We start from the raw sequence: 19,567 nt of genomic DNA on the forward strand, positions 1-19,567 counted from the left end.
ACCTAGAAGAGGGATATTGTAATGCTGATGGTCTTTTATTTAATTACTGCTTTCCCTTGGGAGAAATGAGTTTTTATTGGGTAGGGACTACACTGGAGAGAATTCAAAGGGTGAAGACAGTGAAAGATGCAGATCAAAGTAGTCATCTTCTTTTCTTTGTCCAGTTTTGTGTAAGATATGGAAGAGGAATGAGCCTCAGTGACTTCATGTACATCATCAAAACCCATGGATAAAAATAACCGCTTGTCCAGAACAGGTATAATGCACATGTGTTTAACGTTTGGGGTGGACATTAAGCATAGTGTTACTTGTAGAAAGTATCTGTCAGAGGAAGCAGCCTGGTTTTATCAAGGAAGTCTTCACAGTTCAGGGGGTCTGAATTGTATTTAAACTAAAGAGGTGATCTACAGACCATGCAGAGCATACAGCCAGAGCTCTATTGAGCACCACGGTAATTTTCTGTGTCATTCGCATTTTTTCCAAACCAGCAGAACTACAACAGCAGCATGCTTCAAAGCTATCCTCAACCTTAGCAGCTGCCTCAGGGTGGAGAGGTCTCATCTTCAGCCTGTTTCCTTTGTAATTGCACTATCTTGGGAGTCAGGAATCACAAAGCCAGGTGTCCAGTAGTGATGTCAACTCTGCAGTGGTGAGTGGAGGCAAGAAGTCAATTGGATGGGTAAGAGGTACATGATTCTTGTGCTGTGGGCTTAAGTTGTCTGCTGTGAGTTGTCTAGTGTCTGATAACAGCCAGACTTCCCCAGGGCTGTAAAACAGACTGTGCTCATACATTTCTAGCCCAGTGAATCCTATCAGAAGACCAAATGGCTTCATCAAAAGCTGTGATAACCCGGGGCCTGTTCTGCTGCTTGCTCTGTCAGCATGCGGCCCTGGGCATGAGAGTCTGCAGGGCTTTCCCAAGACAGCTTGAGTTCGAGCTGTCTGTCTGAACTCTGATTGCCTGTGCACTGTAAGTGTAAGGAGGGGAGGTGCTGAGTGGAAAGAGCTGTAAAGAGGCAACCAGGGAGCCAAGTTTCAGTTCCTGCTCTGCCTCTAACTGGCAGCCCAGTCACCATTACTGCTATAGTTTCTGTCCTGTAAAAGGAGAAGGCTGGGGTCAGATCATTTCTGAAATTCTGTCTAGATTTAAGCTGGCAGGAATCCAGCTTGGTAACCTTACTATAACTGTGTCATTGCGTATCTCCCCAACTGTCTTCATCCCTGCCCCAACCTTTCACTCCCCCTGTCTCCTTCCTACCTACTTCTCTTCCCACTTACCCAGCCCCTGCCAGACTCCATTCTTTCATGCATGCCTCTGTGAATCTGAAAAGAGTCCTTTTTTGGTGCCAACCAGGGCTCATTTGCCAGATAGACTGACTAAACATGTGTTTAGGGCACCTGGAAAGCAGAGCTACCACTAGAAAATGATTTTAAAAGAATTTGATATTCACTTTGCAAACAAAGAATTTGATACTGACTGCCTAGTCAAAGCAGTCATGATGAGGGAAAAAGGAGGCCTTTGCTGGACATCTTCATACTTACTTTGTGGTTTATTTTCATTTAATTTCAGTTTGTAATCTTTTGAGCACTTGGGACCTTCAGTGGCTTCATTTTTTCCTCCCTCTCTACTTCTGACTCAGTCATTTTTTTTTAAGCATTTATCATTTTATTTATTTTTTTTCCCCATTAAGTTTATTGGTACATTTTAGGTGTAAAATATATTTACATACATCATTAGGATCTTGTGCCATTACATGAGTATCTTGGTTCTTATTTTTTTCCCCCTTCCCCTGCCCTCCCTTTACCCCCTCCACCCTTCCCTATTTGCAAAGATTTTGTTTCTATTTTTTTCCTTTTCTCATACTTTTTCTTTTCCCTTCTTTCCTTTCCCCTACCCCTCCCACTTCCCTTGCTCCTTTAGACCTTTACTTCCTATTATAGAATATTAATTGTATATTTTTAAAATTAAAATATCAAGATCTAGGAGACACTAGCACAGATTTTATAGAATTTAAAAGGATATATAAAGCATATTTCAAAAATCTGGTTTGAAATAAATTTGACAACTTCTAAGAAGTACCTTGGAAGACAAATTAATGAAACTAACTCTGGAGGAAATATAAAATTTGAATAGCACCCATTAAAGAAAGTATATTCCTAACTTGAAAACCTACCTATATGACAACAGCAGGCTCATAAACATTTTAACTGATAAATTATATCAAACAATTAAAGCAGAAAAAAGAAGGAACACTTCTCCCCTCATTTTAGGAACTCAACATTGTGCTAATCCTAAAACTGGATAAAGATCATAGAAGAAAAAAGTATGAACATAGATAGGAATTTGTTTAACAAAACAAACTATTAGAAGTGAGATCTGGCAGTATGTAGAAAGTGGTTTTGTTATAGGGATGGCAGTGTTGGTTCAGCATTGGAAGATCCACCCCCAAAAGTCATCATTTTAACAGAGGAAAGGAAAAAGCCATATGATCCTGTCACTAGTTGGAGAAAAAGTATTGGACTAAATTCCACACCTGTTCATGGTAAGAGCTATCAGGAGACTAAAAGTAGAATAGAACCTTCTCAACAGATGAAAGACATGTACTCCATACTCCAGCAAGAATGCCTTATATGAATGGAAAAGATACAATGTTTTCTCCCTAAGGTGGGGAACAAGGGCAGATATGCCTACTCTTCATCTGTCCATTAAACTTTGAAACATAGGCCTAAACCAAAATAGTCTGGCAATAAAATGACACAATTAGGATAGGATTGGCACGGTAGAAGCAAAATCTTTATATGTAGATGAAATGATCATCTACAGAGAAAATACTAAGAAATTTCTATGAGCCCTTAGAACTTGTATTTAAATTTAGCAGGATTAGAAAACACAAGATATATATAAAAATTCAGGTCTGTGTATACTTGCTATAAATGAAGAATTGGATATTGAAATTTAAAAGTTATGTAGGAGTACAAAGGACCTAGGAAAGTAAAAACAAAAAACAAATGAACAAAAAAACAGTGTTGGAAGACATTTAGTACCTAATTTTCAGACTTCTTCTAAAGCTACAGTAATTAAGGCAGTGTTGGTGTAAGGAAAGACATATAGATCATTTGAATAAAACAGAGAATCTAGAAACAGAACCACACATACATGGTCCACTGAGTTTTGAAAGATTATTTAACATTAACATTTTATAGAATATAAACTCAATTCAAGAGCCGAGGAAAAGATAGTGTTTTCAGTAAACTGCACTAGAACACCTGGTATCTGTATATAAAAAATGAACCTCAACCCTTTATTTCCATACATAAAAATACCTTGAAGGGATCTATGAACCTAAATATGCAAGCCTAAAAGTATAAAACTTTAAGAAGAAATTATAAGGGAAAATGTTTATGAATTTAGAGTAGGCAAGAACTACCTAGGATACAAAAAACATGATGTATAAAAGAAAAAAATTGATAAATGAGATTCATCAAAATTTAGAACTTTAAATGACATCATTAAAATGAAAAGTAGTCCTTAAACAGACCATATTTACAATGCATATAACCTATGACCAGAATATATAAAGAACTCTTACAGCTCATTAATAGACAACCCAATTAAAAAGTAGACATAAGAAGATGATAAATAGCCAGTACAGCACAAGGAAAGGTGTGCAATTCTATAATCAGAAAAATACTAATCAGTACAATAACAAGATTGAATTATACACTCATTAGGGAGATGAAGTAAAAAGTTTGAAAAGCCTTGTCATGACTTTGTCTTTCTGTTGGATTCTCCTGCTTTGTGTTTAATTTGTCATGCGCAATGGATTCATTCTGCTGGGCTTTCTGGGGTTGTGATTCTCATTGTCTTTTTCTAGGATATTGTCTAAAATTTTTTGGAGTGCCAGTTTGGTATTCATGAAGTTCCTGAGGTGCTCTTTATCATGAAAGTATCTTATTTCTCCATCAATTTTGAAAGATAGTATTGCAGGGTATATCAATCTGGGTTGGAGGCTGTTTTCCTTTAGGGCTTGAAATACATCACTCCAAGCTCTTCTTGCTTTGAGGGTTTGCACTGAGAAGTCTGCTGTGATTCTGATGGGCTTTCCTTTGTATGTGATTTGTTTCTTTTCTCTCACTGGTTGTTGAATTTTGTTCTTCTGTTGGGGTTCTGGAATCCTAACTATTATATGCCTATGTGTAGATTTTTTTTGATCAAGGCTAGCTGGAGTTCTATATGCCTCACTTATCTGTATGTCAAGTTGTTTTCCCCTCCTTGGGAAGTTTTCTGCCATCACTTCTGTGAACAGTTTTTTAATGTCATCTACACTCTCTCCTCTTCATTGACTCCAATCAGTCTTATGTTATTCTTCTTTGCATCGTCTAGCAGCTGCTGGATTAATTTCTCGTGTTCCTTTACAATTTTATTTTCCTTTTTTTTTTGGTATTAAATTATTTTATTGGTACATTGTAGGTATACAACACAATTACATTTCTCATTGGGAATTGTACCTTTACATAATGCGTCTTGGTTCTTATTTTTTCCCCATTCCTAGCCCTCCCTTCATGCCCTCCACCCTTCCCTATTTACAAAGACTTTACTTCCATTTTTTCCATTTCTCATCATTTTTCCTTTCCCTTCTTTCCTTTCCCCTGCCCCTCCCACTACCCCTACCCCTTTGGACCTTTTCTTCCTATTTTATGTTATCGATTATTCATTCTACTCATTGGTACATTTTAGGTATACAATATAATGACATTCATCATTGGAAATTTGCACCTTTACATAGTCTCTCTTGGTTCTTATTTTTCACCCTTGCCCAGCCCTCCCTTCAACCCCTCCAGTCCTGCTTACAAAGATTTTGTTCCTATTTTCTCATATTAATCCCATTCCCTTCTATCCTTTCCCCTAGCCCTCCCACTTCCTTCCCCTTTGCCCCTTTTCTTCCTATTTCACATTACCTATTATACATTTAGTCCTTATTTACACTTTCAGTTTCTCACACCAGAGAAACTATTCGGTATTTACACATGTGTGTCCTATTTATTTCATTTAAGAGTATTGCCTCAATGTGCATCCACTTAGCTATAAATGTCTCTAATTTCTCATTTTTTATGGCTGAGTAGTACTCTATTTTATAAAAAAACCACATTTTCTTTATCCAGTCTCCAGTTGATGGGCATTTGGGCTGTTTCCAAGTTTTAGCTATTACAAACTGCACTGCTATGAACATGGGTAAACATTATATCACTGTGGCATGATTCTTTTAATTCTTTGGGGAAGATCCCCAACAGTGGAATAGCGGGGTCAAATGGGACTTCCAGTCCTAGTTCTTTGAGGTATCTCTATACTGATTTCCACAGGGGTTGCACCAGTCTACACTCCCACCAGCAGTGGAGCAGGGTTCCTCTTTCCTCACAGCCCGCCAGCATTTGTTAGTGGTTGATTTCATGATAGCAGCCATTCTTTCTGGAGTGAAGTGGAATCTCAGCGTTGTTTTCATTTGCATCTCTCGAATGACCAGTGGTGTTGAACATTTTTTCATGTATTTATTTGCTATTTCTACTTCTTTATCTGAGAATTGTCTATTCACTTCAGCTGCCCATTTTTGGATTGGGTCTTTAAATTTGGGAGGTCTGATCTTTTTAAGTTCTTTATAGATTCGAGATAGTAGACCTTTGTCTGAGGAAGAGCAGGTGAAGATTTTTTCCCACATTGTGGGTTGTCTCTTCACACTGCTGGTGGTTTCTCTTGCTGTACAGAAGCCTTTTAATAAGAAGAGATCCCATTTGTTGATTGTTTGTGCTAGTTCACAGGCAACTGAGGTTTTGTTCATAAAGTCTTTTCCTACACCGATGTCTTCAAGGGTTCTACCTAACCTCTGTTCCAACTGGTTCAGAGTTTCTATTTTAATATTTAGATCTTTAATCCATTTTGATTTTAGTTTAGTGCATGGTGAGAGATACAGGTCTAGTTTTAATCTTTGGCAAGTTGAACCCCAATTTTTCCAGCACCATTTATTAAAGAGGCTATCTTTCCTCCAGTGAGGGTGTTTGGCTCCTTTGTCGAAGATGAGATGGCTGAGTGTATCTGGCGTTATTTCTGCATCTTCTAATCTGTTCCACTGGTCCTCAAGTCTGTTTCTTTGCCAGTACCATGCTGTTTTTATCATAGTAGCTTTGTAGTAGAGTTGCAGGTTGGGGATTGTGGTACCCCCTGCCATGTCTCTGTTACCTAGAATTGCTTTTGCTATTCTGGGTCTCTTCTTGCTCCAAATGAATTTTTGGATTGTTTTCTCGAGGTCTATGAAGTATGCTGCTGGGATCTGAATTGGAATTGCATTAAATCTATATAGCAGTTTTGGAAGTATGGCCATTTTCACTCTATTAATCCTTCCTACCCAGGAGCAGGGCATGTCTGTCCATTTTCTGATATCATCTTCAATCTCTCTTTTCAGAGTGCCATAGTTTTCAGAGAAGAGGTCTTTGATTTCTTTCATTAGGATGATTCCTAGGTATTTCAGTTTTTTGGATGCTATTGTGAAAGGAATTATTTGCCCTATTTCTCTCTCAGTGAGTCTGTCATTGGTGTAGAGGAAAGCTATTGAATTTTGTGTGTTAACCTTGTAACCAGCTACTTGACTGAATTTGGTTATTAAGTCTAGAAGACTTTTGGTGGAGTTCTTGGTGTCTTCTATATAGAGTATCATGTCACCTGCAAATAATGACAATTTGACTTCTTCATTACCTATCTTTATTCCTTTTATTTCTTTCTCTTGTCTAATTGCCGTGGCTAAAGTTTCCATAACTATATTGAACAAGAGTGGTGATAGTGGACATCCTTGTCTTGTTCCTGATTTTAGTGTGAAGGATTTCAGTTTTTGACCATTTAGTATGATATTGGCTGTTGCTTTTTCATAGATGGCTTCTATCAGTTTGAGGTAGAGACCACCTATTCCAATTTTTTGTAGGGTTTTTATCATAAATGCGTGTTGGATTTTGTCAAATGCGTTTTCTGCATCTATGGAGATAATCATATGGTTTTTGTCCTTGGCTCTATTGATGTAGTGTATTACATTGATTGATTCGCGTATATTGAACCATCCCTGCATCCCTTGGATGAATCCCACTTGATCAGGGTGTATGATCTTCTTGATGATCTTCTGCATTTTGTTTGCCATTATCTTATTAAGGATTTTTGCATCTATGTTCATTAGTGAGATTGGCCTATAGTTCTCTTTTTCAGTTGGGTCTTTCTCTGCTTTGGGGATCAAGGTGATGCTTGTTTCCAGGAATGAATTTGGGAGTATTGCTTCCCTTTCAATTTCACTGAAGAGTTTAAACAGTAGTGGCAGCAGTTCCTCTCTAAATGTCTTGTAGAATTCAGCAGTGAAGCCATCAGGGCCTGGGCTTTTCTTAATTGATAAGTTTTTAATTACATTTTCAATTTCATTGGTTGATATTGGGTTGTTCAGAACTTTTAGGTCTTCTTTGTTCAACTTTGGTAATTCATATGTATCTAGGAATCTGTCCATTTCTTCTGTGTTGTCCATCTTATTGGCATATAGGTTCTGGAAGTAGGTATTGATGATCCTCTGGATTTCTGCTGGGTCTGTTGTAATTTCACCCTTTTCATTCCTAATTGCATGGATTTGGGCCTTTTCTTTCCTCTTTCTGACAAGGTTGGCTAAAGCTTTGTCAATTTTGTTGATTCTTTTGAAGAACCAACTCTTGGCTTCATTTATTTTTTTGTATCATGCTCTTAGTCTCCATTGCCTTGATTTCTCCTCATTAATTTCCTCCCTTGTATGAGCTTTGGGGTTGTCCTGCTCTTCTTTTTCTAGAAGCTTGAGGTGCAGCATCAGCTTGTTTAATTGGGCTCGTTCTGTTTTCCTAATATGCATATTCACTGCTATGAATTTCCCTCGTAAGACAGCTTTCATTGTGTCCCATAGATTCCGATATGTTGTATTGTCATTGTCATTTAATTGAAGGAACTGTCTGATTTCTTCTTTAATTTCCTCTGTGACCCATTGGTTATTCAGAAGTGTGTTGTTCAATTTCCACGTGTTTATGAAATTTTTCAAGTTTCTTTTGCTATGGATCTCCAATTTCATCACACTATGGTCTGATAATATACAGGGGATAACTTCAATTCCTTTGCACTTACTTAAACATGTTCTATATGTGAGAATGTGGTCTCTTTTGGAGAATGACGGATGTGCAGCTGAGAAGAATGTGTATTCTGATTTTGTGGGGTGGAAGACTCTATAAACATCTGTTAAGTTCATTTGTTCAAGAGTTTGATTGAGTTCTAGTATTTCATTACTTCCTTTTAGTCTAGTTGATCTATCTATTTGTGACAGTGGGGTGTTGAGGTCCCCCACTACAATTGTATTAGTGCATATATGACACTTCATGTCCATTAGTATTTGTTTTATATAGTTGGGTGCACTAGTGTTTGGTGCATAGATATTTATGATTGTCATCTCTTCCTGTTGGATTATTCCCTTTACAAGGATGTAATGTCCTTCTTCGTCTCTCTTCATCAGTGTTGGTTTGAAATCTACTTGATCTGCCAAGAGGATAGCTACTCCTGCTTTTTTTGGGGTTCCTGTCACATGGAGTATTGTTTTCCACCCTTTAACTTTCAGTCTCTGAGTTTCCTTTTGAATTAAGTGTGTTTCTTGTATGCAGCACATTGTTGGATTTTGCTTCTTGACCCATTCTGCCAGTCTATTTTTTGTGATTGGTGAACTAAGACCATTAAAGTTGATGGTTATAACTGAAACGTATTGATTTGTCATTGCCATGACTTTTTCTTTTTGTTGGGTTCTTCCCCTTTATATTTAATTTCTTGTCATGCCAGATGGGTTCATTTTATTTCCAAGCTCAGGATCCCATGATTGTGAACTGTTTGCTACTACTCTTTGTCAGAACCACCCCAAACCAGTTTCTCCCAGATGCAGGCATTCTCTCTGTGCTCTGTCTCCCTCCTGGTCTGGCTTTGGTCCTTGGAGCTTCCCGCTTTTGATAAGCTGCTGTAGCCACTGAGAAAAAAAATGACTTGAGTTGAGTCTTCTGTGCCCACAGAATGAGAGGACCTTTTTCTAATAGGCTCTGTTTGTAATTGCCACTCAGGGGAACTCTGGCTTGCATAGATCCTGTGTAACTACCAGTGCCTTAGTCTGGATAAGCCTGTATCATTATCCTCAGTTAAACATATTAAAAATCCCAAGTGCCTAGATGAATATGAACATGTATGGAGTCACCACAGCCACTCAGGGGAGTGCTATTGTCTCACCTTAAGATAACAAAGTCAGATGTAAAGTAGCCCACTTGTAGCCACATAGCTAATAAATGACAGGTCTAGGATTCCTAGCCTGGACCATGTGAATCTGAGCCCCTCCTCTTAAGCATTCTGCTATAATATGCGTTCAAATAAAAGGAGTGTTGTAGTCAGAGGATTTGGCAAGAGTATACATTTATTACAAGACATATTTTATAGGGTTATTTTATGATAATTAGCCAAAAAGTCAAATGCAAAAGAGTTCATGAGATTAATTGCACAGTAGGGGCCCAAAGAATCCAGCTGAGGTCCTAGATCCCAGCAATTTCCCACACAAGTCCAACTAAAGGCTTAAAGTCCAAGGCAATGTCTTCCACAAGTCCAGCCAGTGGCCCACAGCAATGTATCATGCTTGTCTGTATTGAGGATCTGCTCCTGGAAGGCCCAAAGGCCAGTGGTGGAAGCCAGAAAATCTACGCCAGTGAGATGAAGGATTTCTGCCACCAGCCTGAGGGATCCACATTGGAGCCAGAAAGTGATGCTCACAGTGAAGATCAGAGCTCCCCTGTTGAAAACTGCAGCCATTCCCAGTGACAGTGAGGCCCTGCGCTCCTCCGACGAGAACAGTTTAGTTCATATCAGGAAAACCATCCACAGCAAGCTTCTCTTAGAAAATCAGCAGACCAATGTCTTCCTCATTTTAGAATCATGATTTAATGGACAGGTAGCCTTGCTGTTGTGATTCTGCCTAGTGCTGCCTTATTTGATTGCAGGCAAATTTTTACATAAGAACATTTCATTTGAAGGTTTATAGTGACTCTTTATAAAGGAATGATACCTTAAAATATTTAGTTGTAAAAACAGAACTTGTAAAGAAATGCCATGGTGCCCTTCAAGGTATAGTATTTCAGCACACATAAAGGAAGCATCTGTCACACTAAGTTTTCACCTGTCATTTGGCATATAAAATACTGGGGAGAAACTTTCCATGAAGTCATTGTGCTGCATGTGTCGGAAACCCATTTTCATGTGCTAAGTCATCAGTAATATTTTTAATAGAACTATTTCTCTTAAATGTATTTTAAATTGTTTTCGTCTAAGAATTCATACAGAAATTTCTGGATACCATGTTTTGGAATTTGTGGTCTAATATCTACTCACAAACAAGACCGAAAGGATTTTTTGTTTGTTTCCTCCTTACCACATTGTTTCTATTATATATCTTCAAGCTGGTAGATAGAAAAATGCCATCTTCAGTATTGATAATGTTTTTTGGAGAATGTGGCTTTGGGTGTGCAGCCAAATGGGCTTCTTGAAATTTTATCCCACGGTTAGATATACTGACTTGCCCTTTTTTTCCTGGTGTAGCAGCACTACAGTAGCTGGCAACCCTCAGGGAAAAGCTATCTAGCACTCATAGGAGAGGAGGCCAGAGTTCCTCACTTCTGCAGGCCAGCTGGCCCCAAAGAGAAAATAAGGAGGAGGAGGGCTCAGGGGTAGAGAGACAGGCCAAGTGAATTCTTAAGGGAATTCTTTCCAGATGGTATAGCAAGAGGAGAGCAATTACTCTCTGGCCTTAATACCTGCCAAGGTAGAGGAGACCTGGGCCTTGGTTACCTAACTTCAGTGGGGAGGGAACACAGGTGTCAGGACAGCCACCGTCAAACCCCAGTTTGCCTTTCTTCATGGATTTAGCCAGGGCTGTGAGTGTGCAGTGGGTGCACACCTTATCCAGTAGCTTTGGTATTCTCTGGTGTTTTAACTATCACCCATCACGTCTCACTTCTGGCCCCCTTCCAACACCTGAAGCACCTTTAAAAAAACCAGTCCTTATTTGACTAAAACAGGACTTGAACCATTCTTCATAAGATGCCTAAAAGCACTGCCTGCCAAACATGTGGTGGTGAGCATGATAGCCCAAAGGTGAATTTTACTTTATTACAAGCAGAATACATTGCATGACAACAGTCAGCTCAAGCAGAAGCAATGCATTTCAGCTGCTGAAGAGCAGGACAAAACAGAGCACTGTCATCACTGTAGGGAGCTCAGTATTATTACCATTGCTGACAGTTTAGCTTTGGAAGATGATTTGTAGTGCCTTGCCCACAGAACCCACAATCCTGCTCCACCCTGCCTGTGTTTTTTATTTTCCCCAACTTTTGTGTCCTGTCCAAAGAACAGAGTTTTACAGAATTTAAAGTAGATCATGATTGCCCAGGTGTGTGCTTCCCCATGGCCTTTTTGTTGGTATTCTCAGCCAGACTTTTGGGAGCTCATTGTCACCTAGAACCTGGGGCTGACCTTCCAAACACCTGCCTTGCCTGTGTGTGGTGCCAAGTTGTGATAGCCAGTGCGTGTTGTCCTCAGATGGGCTCTGGGGTAAGACCAGTCCGTGTGCATGCATTTGTAGTAGGCACTGGGTGAGAACTGCAGTAAGAACTCCAGAAGGTAAGCTCTAACCTGCTGAGTCATCGGGGCTCAGCCTCACTGGCAAGGGCTTCCAAGCTGCATTTAGTTTGCTTTTCCTGCTCATTGCATTCCAGCTTGTCAGCAGCTCTTTTTTGCAGTCTGTATGGTAGAAAGGGAGTAGGTGTGGGTGGAGTCCAGCGATCTGAATTGTACTGTGTACCCCAGCTCATCTTAATTCAAGTGGTACTTCATAAGAAACACCAGAGCGGGTAAATTAGCCTCCTCCAAACAAATGTGCTAGCGTTTATTCATACAGGGATGATGTTGTGATTTGTCATGTTGAACACAAAGGTTCCAAAGGGGCTTCCCATCCATCTTTCTAGCACTGGGCTTCCTGTCTTTCACTGTGCCCTTCTGCCTCAGTGCCAACAGCCTTCACTTCCTTTTGTTCCTCATCACTAGGGTTGTGCATGAACAAAGAAAATAAATACTGAAGAACAGACAAGTATTACATGAAATTCTGTTTTGGAACTTGAAAGCTAAATACTTGCCAGCCAGAAAACATACATCTTTCCTTCTTTGCTCCCCTGTCCTTATCTAACCTCATTCTTCTGCCACCTACTTAAAATTATTTTGTTGTTGTTGTTGTTGTTGTTGTTGTTAACCTTCCTTGAACATTTTTCTCTTTCCCTCCCTTCAAGCATTTTAGTCTTTTTCAGCTCTGAATCAGTCCTTATGAGATCACTTTTTCTCTTGAACGGTTAAATCCATTAAAAATGAACACAATACAGTTCATGATCATAATTTACAGGAGGAATGAAGGAGGAAAAGACTGTTCAAGCTCTATAAGGTGAATCACAAAACATTAAACCTCTACAAGGTGAATCACAAAATAGTACAGCATCAAAGGATCTTAGCAATCTTAGAGAACCCAAGAGTATATTTTTCCTTAAATGTATTACATACTTGAACTTACTACTCAATGTACTAAGGCATGTTGTTGTTCAACATCATATGATTGCCCTATTTATTAAGTGCAAATACTATATAGATAGAAATGTTGGTGTATCTTTGTAATATAACCAAAATCCCCAACAAAGGAAATACTACATGAACTCTTCTTATTGTGATTTGAAGTTTATTCTACAAACATTTATAGCATATCTTTTGTATACTGGCAGCTAGAATCTGTTAGATGACAAACACATAAAGATCAGTAAGACAGTCTCTCCTCAGAAATAACATACAGTCTGTTGGGTAAATAATAGTTATAGCCTAATGATTATCCTAATGAACTGTGAATATAGTGTAGAAGCTCAGAGAGCCTAGCAAACTTTGCCTTGGAATGGGATGGCAAACAAAGGGCTAACCTGGAAGGACACATTTGAGTTTGGATTTTAAGTGTGAACTAAATCTTACAGTTTTAGATCAAGAAAGGTCCTGAAAGACAACCTAATATAATCTTGTCCTTTTACAAATAAGGAACCTGAGACCTAGAGATATTAATTGTCCTTGCTGGGATCCAGCAGCATGTCAATGTTGAAATTAGAATCCTGCTAGAATGCTCTTATTTCTGCTGGAAATAGAATTTGGAGTACCCATGTGTTCTTCCCGAAGAAGTAATTGTGTGGGGAAATGAAATTAGCTTTGACTATAGTTTCTGATGGAACAGCCTAGTGTTTATAGAGTTACCTTTATCATAAAGTTACCTTAGGAGGATGAACAGTTAAATTTTTTTTGTAGAAGCCTAAAGTAACAATTCTCCTAATGTATGGACTACCTTTACAGAGACAGCAAAAGGCAAGACAGTCTAAAAACCTGTAATTGGAATTGTTTGTGGCCCCCACCACATTATTTAGGAGCTATCAATATTTGCAGCAAAACAATGATGAATGTAATTATATTGTATACCTAAAATGTACCAATAAAATAAAATTAAAAAAAAATATTTGCAGCAAATATACCAGAACGTCATACAGCATAATTGGGCAGATAAAAGAAGGAATGAAAGAATTTTATTCATCTGTTTTCTGAGCATAGATCCTGGTACTCAAAACTCACTAAATAGCATTGAATTATTTGAAGGTTGAACTGTGTCCTAGACAAAACTTTTCTATAAAATATTACAATATGACTTTATAATTAATTTTGATTATAAGGATTGGCTAAATACATTTGTGTGGCCTTTGACATTCCCTTAGTACCTAAAATGTCTTTTCCTATAGGTGTATATCTAAATTCTTCACCATATGTCCACAAATAAATTTATTGTACCCTAGCATTTGTAATTTCTAACTTGAAGAAAACTTAGTTAAAACTAATATCCTCATCAAGAATCACTGGAATACCTTCTTATATTTCTCTGAAATAATTTTTTAAAAGTTTTAAAAAAAGAAAACAAAGAACGAAAACAAGGTAGTTACTTGGAAGGAGAATTATTTCTTAAATATGCTTGGTTTTTGTTTGTTTGCGTTAACTTTATAAAACTTGTTCTAAGCCAGCCATGCCTTTCTTGGTGCCAGAAATGGATTTATTTAAAGTAAGTTAGAGCCGCTCTAGAACTAGGTCTTATAGTATCATTCATTCTTTGCGGAAGAAAGGAAGGAAGGGGAGGGGAGGGGAGGGGAGGAAAGAAAGGAAAGGAAAGGAAAGAAAGAAAGAAAAGGAAAAAAACTGGGCTGGGTGTGTAACTCAGTGGTAGCAGGCTTGCCTAGCATCACAAGGCCCTGGGTGCACTTGCCAGCAACACCAATAAAAGAAAGAAAGAAAAATTACTCTTCCCCACTTTCATTCTTCATCTCCTTGTGTTTATCTGTGTATGTCTGTATGTACACATATATTTCGCTTAGTGTTGCTTCTTTGACTGTCACATTTCAGTCATTACTTTATGATGACATTGCTTACCATGTCTAAGTTTCATTCTCTTGTTCACATAATTTACTTCAAGAATTTGAACTGATTGAATGAAAGTCGTAGAACCCCTCCCTCAATGTGCCCAGCACATACTTGAATCTCAGTAAATTATAGCTTGAATTATTTTGCTTTATTTCCTTAGTTTCCTTCATTTCATAACTCTAAAGTATTAAGAGTCACAAAACAAGCTTGTTTTTGTATTGAGAAAAAAAATCCTTTCAGAACATAATAATTGTGATATATACCCTTCCCCGCAACTCTACTTGTCTCTTTATTCTTTTGGGGTTCTGGTAAACACTTTCACAGCAGCAGGTTTTACTGATTAAATTTGAGGCCTAAACCTAGGCATTATTGACTAACATAAAAACCACAGGCCCCAAGAGTCAGTTAAATATTGATGTTGATTTAAAGCAAATGGATTAATGATACTTAATATATTAAATATTAAATGTAGAGTTTTTTGGTTTAGTATTATTAATATTACCAATTAAAACATGATTTTAGTTTTCAGAAATTCGATTCACAGAAGTTCAATTTTTATCTGGATATAATCCACTTCATCTGACAGGTACTATATAATAATAAATCACTATGAATAGTCCAAATAATTCTCTAAAATTCTGTGTGAACATAATGAAAATACTTTAAAGATAATATTAAAACAATAGAATGAAAGAAAGTTTGTGGGAATATGAGCATCCTTCCTCCTTCATTTTGGCTTTTTAGTAATTTCCAAACTCTTTAGAACACTGATGAAGTTACTTTAGACATACTATATATCATTTTCTAGAACGCAAAGATTTTAATCTCTTCACCTTAAGGAATATAGTTTTCCAACACTTAAGATATTTAAGTTGTTTTAAATGATCTATTCATTGGCTATGAGGAGATGAGTAAGGGGAACTGTGCTATCTATTGAGGTTGGTGACAAACAAACCTAGTTTTCTGTTGTAGGCATCAAAACAAACGTTGACAAATTGTAGTCTTATTTCCTTCTTTTCCCAGTTTGCAAATAAGAAGAATTCTTTGAGTCCCCCAGACAGAGTTAGTCATTTCCTGCTCTGTGATCTGACAGCATTTTGTTCATACCCCATATTTTATGTTTTGTAATTAATCTGTTTATGTGTCACTCTTTTCCACCCCACCCTTGCCTCCAAGTGAGTTCTTCAAGAGTTGGAACCAAATCTAACTTATTTTTGTCTGCCATCAGCCTAGTGACAAGTGGATGAATCATGTGTTGCCCGAGAAGTGAAGAGATTTGCCCGGAGTAACAGCCCTGATATGTGAGTGGCTTTCATAACCTCGTCTCATACTTAACACTCACAGGCTGCCAGGAATGTTTTCAAATTATGTAAATACTTGCTAAAGAGTTAGGGCTTAGTTTTCCCTCCATGTACTTCTAGACAGGCTCATTTATGAGACGATGATGATGACAACAGTGAAGATGATAATGCCATTGTTACCAGTCCTACTGTATCATTTTGGAGATCAAATGAAATGATATTTGTGAAAGCTTTGGAACTGATAAAGCCCCTTATATGAGTACCCATACTGCTGTTATCCTAGTCTGTCTTTATGTTTGCTTGTCTGTCTGTTTGTTTATGTGTGACACACCCACAGTATTTCATAGTTATTACCTCATTAACCCTCTGTGAACATGTGATCTCATTGCCAGTTCACAGATGAGAACTGAGGCTGAGCAGGATTAAATATTTCAGCCATAGTCCACAAGTGACTGAAAGAAGACTGGAACCCACCCAACTCCCTTGCTTCTTTTCCAGTCCAGCCATCAGAACAGAGTGCCTCAGGATGTGGCCTGTTCTTCTGTTGTCCTGGGGCTCCTGAAGGCCCTGGGGTGGGCCTAAGAGGAACATAGCTTTGTGAGAGATGAGACCAGGCACATCTAAGAATTATATGTGTGCATTTAGGTGCTAATCAGGGTTTTCATTTTTTCACAATGCTTGGACACTGAAAGCTCTGTATGGTAAAGTGGACACTGATTTTGAAGTGGCCAGTCACCATCTGCTGTTATAACCCTCTGCATGTGAGTTGTGGGTCCTGGCAAGAGGGCCTAGCCTCAGCATTGCTTTGTCTCAATGGGGAGTTTCTTACTGTGACTCTCAGAGGAAATGAAGGCTGATAAATCCAGCTGTTGCTTCCTGTTCCTATAATTCTGAAATTTATTTTTTTAAAGAGTAGAATGCTTTATTTTTAAACCAGTGGAAAATACCCTCAAGTTGTTCCTTGTTAGTATTTCCTTAAAAACTAGATGTACTTGCTGGAGCTTTAAAGGGTGTTGTGTGAGAACAAGAAATTCCCATGATGCTGCCTGGGATGGCTCAAGCTCTCTGTTTTTCAGCAACAGAGTGAAAACCAATTAAGGCAGATTTGACTGGGCAGACAGCTCTAAGTGAGGTTGATGACAGTACCGATTTAGGGGAGAACTAATTTATCTGTGGTATTACTATCTCTCAGGCCATGCTTGTACAAAATAAGTCCGATTTTTTGTTTGTTTAGTTTGGGGGTATTTTTTTTCTGCTTGTGATTGTGACATTAGTGAAGAAAGACCAGAGTGGACTAAGAAACATGCTATGTCTTCACATACCATTGTTTACAGAAACTAGTCATCAGGTATAGATTACTAGGATGCAGCTTGATGGGTTTGATTATGTAACTAGTGAGTAGCTGAAAGTAATAGGTAGAAATATTTTCTCTAATGCCACTTTTTTTTCATTTCCTAATTTAAGAGACAGACATTTATGTGGCTCAGATAGTACTTCTTTTCAGAAGCACTAAAGGAAATTTATTTGGAAAATAGAATTATAAGAATATAGTAAATACACCAAGTCAGCTTGGTCCCTCCTTTATAAAGTCATAAATAATAGCTAAGGTACTACTCTATTCACAGAGGATAACCAATACATATTTTGTATTTATGAATTGGCTGGCCTCTGTGAGTTATTTATTCTTTGACAATTGCAGTTACAGTTAATATTACATGAATTCTGAATAAAAAGGAGATCTTCATAACCTAAATCCAAGGAAGAGCTTATATTGACTATTTGACCTAGCTTTTTTTTACCACTCCTTCTGGAGAAGTAAAAATTTGAGATTATGATACTCATTGGAGGCTGTTTTCATATATGTGATGTTATGAGTCTCTGATTGTAATTTCCATCTTGCCATCCTTGCCATTTTTGTGTTGCAACGGTTTCTTGACTAACATGAAGTTAATAATATGCTTTTGTCTCTCAGCAGTTTGTAAGGATCAGACTCATTGGAATCTGTGGGAGTGCTTTTTAAAAACTGAGGTGATGAAAAGACAGGTGATCTTGTCATTAAATGGGAGTTGGGTTGTAAGTTGTTTCATGTTTTAGACTTTGATCTTAGTGTCTTGTGGTGGCAATTTGTCTCCTTCATTAAGTGTTCTTCTAATTATAAGTTTTTGGACCCTAATTTGAGCTAACCACTGACTTAAACCAAGCTGAAAGGTGCAGCTATGGGCTTGGTAGGGTTGAGCAGATTTGAGTTTGCATCCTGTCCATATATATTAGCTGTATCCTCTTGATCAGATTACTCAAACTTTCTAAACCTGTTTCCTCTCAGAAAAACTGGAACCATAATGGTGCTCTTCATGGCGGATATGGCATTTAATGAGCGTAAGTGTGAAAGTGCTTGGTTCCTCAGCAGGATTGTTGTCTTCCTGGCTTCCCTGCATGTCTGCTGCAGTAGCCTCAGTGCTGAGTGGTAAACACAGCCCCAAGACTTGCTATGTGAAGACACCAGCAACGCATAGTACTTCACCTCCTTACCTCATCTTTTCCTCTCCATAGCGTAGCCAAGGAAATGAGAAGTAAATTAAGCTGCTTAGGTCACTGACACTCTCCTTAGGAATAATAAATACTTCTTTTGCCACTTTCTTCCTGTCAGTGTGTGCTGACTTGAGTTCTTTGAATGCTTGACCTGCCCGAGAAGTTTCAGGGCATAAGAAGGTCTGGCACTGTTTGCTTTACTTGAACATACACAGAGCTACTCACTTCTGTGGCCATGTGGAATATACTGGGGGTTTGGGCAAGGGGAGGTACTAAGTTATATGGGTTGTGGAATCATTTTTGCAAAGGCACCTTGTTTTCCTTCAAACTTTACCAAAAAGGACTCTTCAAAGTTTTATTACTGGGTGAGTAAGGTGTTGGTTAGAAAGGTTAATGTTTACCAACTCACTGAAGGGTAAAGCAAACATCTTATGTCCAAACTGTTTAATAACTTCCATAGAAATTGGAATTCCTTAATCTTTATACCTACTAATTCCTGTATTAGTTTACAGTACATATGTGATTTGACTTTGTGTGCAAAGTCAGAAAAACATCTCTGCACTTTCTTGCCCTGTTTTCAATTTCTTCCTCTCTGCTCCTTTCTCATCCTAAAAATTATATCTTCCATTAGTTCTGCCTTCTTCCCTTCTTGCTTTTGTCCCAGGCTTTGCTTTTCTCCCCAGATAAGTTTTCTGAAGAAAATACTCACTTTCTCACTTGCTGTTTGCCCACCACGAGTCATGAGTCAGAATTCTTCACTGAAACTGCCCCACTGACTCCAGTGGCTTCCAGTCCAGATCCAGCAGTCAGCTATGCCATCTGCTGCTGCCTACTACTACTCTTCCAGAAGTATTTCCTTGCTGTGGCTCCCAGGCCAGCCTTTTCTTCCTAGTTTCCTTCCTTCTTCTCTGGCCTTTTCTTCCATTTAGTCTGAGTCTTTTCTTTCCACCTGTTCGCTAAGTGTTAGTAAGCCCCAAGATTGGGCCTTTCATCTTTTTCTATCCTTGGAGGCTCTCATCTTCCATATACTAATGACCCATAAATCTGATTCTGTCTTAGACCCTTCTCTTGACATTCAGGTGACCTCGCTCTCTCTGGTTAAATTTATTATACCAATCTTAGCCAAACAGAAATGAATTTACCTGGA

The 19,567-nt window shown here is 38.3% G+C and overlaps 2 protein-coding genes across 6 annotated transcripts in view; both read left to right on the forward strand.

The window, feature by feature from the left end:
- Positions 1–19,567, forward strand: part of Lrrc8d (leucine rich repeat containing 8 VRAC subunit D) — a 120,762-nt gene that overhangs the window by 79,918 nt on the left and 21,277 nt on the right. The window contains exon 2 of one of the 5 annotated variants that reach the window (XM_004841301.4): positions 15,819–15,891. The exons of the other annotated variants lie outside the window; for them this stretch is intronic. The gene's annotated coding sequence lies outside the window, so the exon portion shown is untranslated. The remainder of the gene's footprint in view (positions 1–15,818; positions 15,892–19,567) is intronic. 5 annotated transcript variants of the gene reach the window in all.
- The window catches only part of Znf326 (zinc finger protein 326), a 204,810-nt gene that overhangs the window by 54,855 nt on the left and 130,388 nt on the right, over positions 1–19,567 (forward strand). The gene's annotated exons all lie outside the window — the stretch shown is intronic.

This window comes from Heterocephalus glaber, unplaced genomic scaffold (genome assembly GCF_053883595.1).
Source record: "Heterocephalus glaber isolate CG9 unplaced genomic scaffold, H.glaber_assembly_v1.0 deba00001442, whole genome shotgun sequence".
NCBI lineage: Eukaryota > Metazoa > Chordata > Mammalia > Rodentia > Bathyergidae > Heterocephalus > Heterocephalus glaber.